At 39.6% G+C, this 3,804-nt stretch overlaps 1 pseudogene; it reads left to right on the forward strand.

Annotated features, from left to right (window-relative positions):
* The first annotated feature begins 245 nt into the window (after positions 1-245).
* Positions 246-1,301, forward strand: LOC110194575 (CDP-diacylglycerol--glycerol-3-phosphate 3-phosphatidyltransferase, mitochondrial pseudogene; annotated as a pseudogene).
* The last annotated feature ends 2,503 nt before the right edge of the window (positions 1,302-3,804 follow it).

Raw genomic sequence — 3,804 nt, forward strand, 5'->3', positions numbered from 1 at the left:
AAATTTACAGAGAACAGAAGAATTCATGACCAAACAAGAAATAGAGAATATTAAGAAATACAAAGTGGATAACTTTGATTACATTAAATTGAAAAGCTTTTGCACAAACAAAGCCAATGCTACCAAGATAAGAAGGAAAGTAGAAGATTGGGAAAGAATTTTTATAACCAGTCTCTCTGATAAGGGCCTCATTTGTAAAATATATAGAGAATTAAGTCAAATTTAAAAGAATAGGGGGAGCCTCCATGGTGACAGTAGCAGCAGGCCCAGTGTTCTGGAGGAGGCTGCTTGGCCTCCTGCCCATCCGGCCCAGGCTGGCCACTCTCCTGGGCCACCTCTCAGACCGACTCAGCAGGAACAGAGACCGCTGTGGCCAGAGATCACCATGGCTGCTCTTGGTTCCCTTGTTGTCCCCGCCTGTTCCTCAGGTCACCTCCCCACCTTACAAAGGAGACCAGACAGCATATTGTGAGGCAGCCAACAAGAGATCATGGATGTGATCAACACAGTTTGGACCTGACAGCAGCTGCTCCATGCCCAAACCTTTTATACTGACTGTCTTTTGACCCAGTAAGATGCAGCAGCAGCTGGTTACCACAGGCCAGCTCCTGATACCTGGATTTATCTATTGATGCAGATGAAGCCCTTTGAGATTAAAATTGATGAGGCTGTTACGGAGACACTGCAGACAGAGGCAGAAAAAGGTGCTAAGATCTACCTTACTACTGTTTAATTTAACCAACCCAGGCCTACACGGATCTGGTCCTAAGCACTCGGGCTGAGTACCATATTCTGTTGGATTCACCTGAAGTGAATGGCTTCTTTGGGGCCAAGGGGGTGGCAGGTGCCATCTCTGCTACTTATGTCCACATAGAGAGACATTTCTACAGTGAGGTCTGTAGCCTAGGGCAGCAGAAACAGGTGCAACTACAGGAATATTGGAGGACTGGTTGGACCTGGCATGCCAAAGGCCTGTGGCTGTACCTGGCAGGGAGCAGTTTGCCCTGTCTCAAGTTGATTGGCTCTCCTAATTTTGGATACAGGTCAGTTCATCAGGACATGGAGGCCCAGATTGCCATTGTGACAGAGAACTGAGCTTTGCAGCAGCTGCTCCACCAGGAACAGGAGCAAGTTTCCGAAGGTCAGGTTTGGTGTCAGCAGCCACCTTTGAGCAGCCAAGTAGGTATGTGAAGCTGTTGATAAAGATGGTGACTCCACTGATTAAGAACTTATTCCGAGGACAGAACCTTATGACCATTTGGAATGGCTTTGATGAACATGACGGGCATGGGTGGTGTTAACTCCTTCAGCCAAGCTTCTGCAATTACTCCACTTTGGGTATCCTAGTGAGCCCTTGCAATCAACAACGTGGCTCAGGCTCAGGGCCTGTGTGAAGGCTGTTATTTCTCTTTTGGTATGCTGGCAATAAATCAGGGAAGAGGAGAAAAGGAGAAAGGCCCAGTATTTGTCCCTTCCTGCCTCTTCCTGCCCTTGGAAAAGTGCTTATAGGACATGAGTCTTGGCTCCTGTAGAGTAGAAGCTTTTTGCCAGGGCCTGAACTGTCACAGAAATAGCTAAAAATAGAATTTGCTAAACATAGAGTTTCATGGGGTAATTGCATGCATGTTACTACTGACTCACATATCTCACTATGCACTCAGGAATTGCTTAACACAAAAGCTTCAGGAGAATGAAGTTCCTTGGGTTTCATCTATTTAAAACTGTGGTCTTTCCAGAGCCTGATCCCTCAGCCTTCTCTTTGCTGTGGTAGGAAATCACAGCTCTAGCTGAGCATTATTGGAGACCTTCATACTTAATGTCTGTCTTACGTGTATATATACATTCTACATATATATGTGCATATACATATATATATATATAATATATGTAATATATATAAAATTATTAAAAGGATGTGATTTTAACTAAAACATTATTTCTACTCATCCTATTTAGTGATGTTTATATTGCCTGCCTGAAATTCCAAAATAAATACCGACAAGTGGTAAAAAATATATATATATAAGAACACAAGTCATTCCCCAATTGATAAATGGTCAAAGGATATGAATAGGCAGTTCTCAGATGAAGAAATTAAAGCCATCTATAGCCATATGAAAAAGTGCTCTAAATCACTATTGGTTAGAGAAATGCAAATCAAAACAACTCTGACATACCACAACCCACCTATCAGATTGGCCAACATGACAAAACAGGAAAATGATAAATGTTGGAGAAGATGTGGGAAAATTGGAACACTAATGTATTATTGGTGGAGTTGTGAAATGATCCAACCATTTTGGAGAGTAACTTAGAACTATGCCAAAGGGCTATAAAAGTGTGCATACCCTTTGACCCAGCAATAGCACTTCTAGGGCTGTATCCCAAAGAGATCATATAAATGGGAAAAGGACCCACATGTACAAAAATATTTATAGCAGCTCTTTTTGTGGTGGCAAAGAATTGGAAACTGAGAAGATGCCCATCAGTTGGGGTATAGCTGAACAAGCTGTGCTATAAAAAACTGGTGAATAGGCTGACTTCAGAAAAAATTGGAAAGACTTGTGTGGTCTGATGCTGAATGAAGTGAGCCGAACCAGGAGAATGTTGTACACAGTATGATGTACGATGTATGTTGTATGATGACTAATATTGATAAACTTAGCCCTTCTCAGCAATGCAAGGATCTAAGACATCTCCAGAGGTCTCATGATGAAAAATGCTTTCTACATCCAAAGAAAGAACTATGGAGTTTGAGCGGAGATCGAAGCATACTATTTGCTATTTTTTTCTTCCGTTGTGTTTTATTTCCTCTTTCTGGTGGTTCCTCCTATTGGTTCTAATTCTTACTTACAATACCACTGGTGTGAAAATATGTTTAATATGAATGTATATGTATAGCCTATATCAGATTGTGCACCATCGTAGAGAGGGAGGTGGGGAGGGAAGGGAAGAAAAAATTAAAACTCAAAAGCTTATGGATAACTCAAAAGCTTGTTGATTAAATCAAAAAAAATTAATAAAAAAACTTATACTAACATTTTTCTGATCATATCCCAGCAACAATTTTCTGCTGAAAGATTATCTTGACAATGGATGATTCTAGAAATTTCAACATGGCACAACCTAGGGTCTGGTTGATATTCATGATACAGAAGTAAAAGGCAATTATAAATATTGACATCTTACATAAGGAAAAATTAGGTCTTGTGAATGAAAATACTTGACCAAAATTTTATCAGAGGTCAGTCGTGGAGTTAGAATCTCATCTTCCAAATCATATGTCCATCAATTTAAATCACTTTATCAATTTAAACATATTACATTCAAGCTGACTGTAATTAAAAGTAGAAATGGTAAGATAGAGACACTGTGACAATTTCTGACTTTATTGAAAGTAAACTTTGAGTCTCATTTTCTTATGTAACATGTATTTTGAATGTATTACCAGAAAAAAAAGGAAGTGGACCAGCCATGAAGAAAGAACATGGGTTAATATATGGAGAATGTTACACTAATCCTCATGGGATATTTAAAGAACCAAAAGAATGCATTACAGAGTATCCAAGGCATGAGTTAGAGTCTCTGTACAGGATTTGTGAGAGGACATGGACAAGAGTTACAAGGAATGATGTGGTATTTCTACCATTGAAAAGATGATTCATCTCAATGAGACCCTGAGTCCACCAAAGTACTGACTCATTCAACTAATGAATAAAATGAACAGTTGACTCATTTCAGCATTGATAATGCATTAATGTTAGCTTTTTTAGTTTTTAAAACAAGAGATTTACTAAGAAGGTA

This window comes from Phascolarctos cinereus, unplaced genomic scaffold (genome assembly GCF_003287225.1).
Source record: "Phascolarctos cinereus isolate Bilbo 61053 unplaced genomic scaffold, phaCin_HiC Scaffold_4;HRSCAF=312, whole genome shotgun sequence".
NCBI classification, from domain to species: Eukaryota; Metazoa; Chordata; class Mammalia; order Diprotodontia; family Phascolarctidae; genus Phascolarctos; species Phascolarctos cinereus.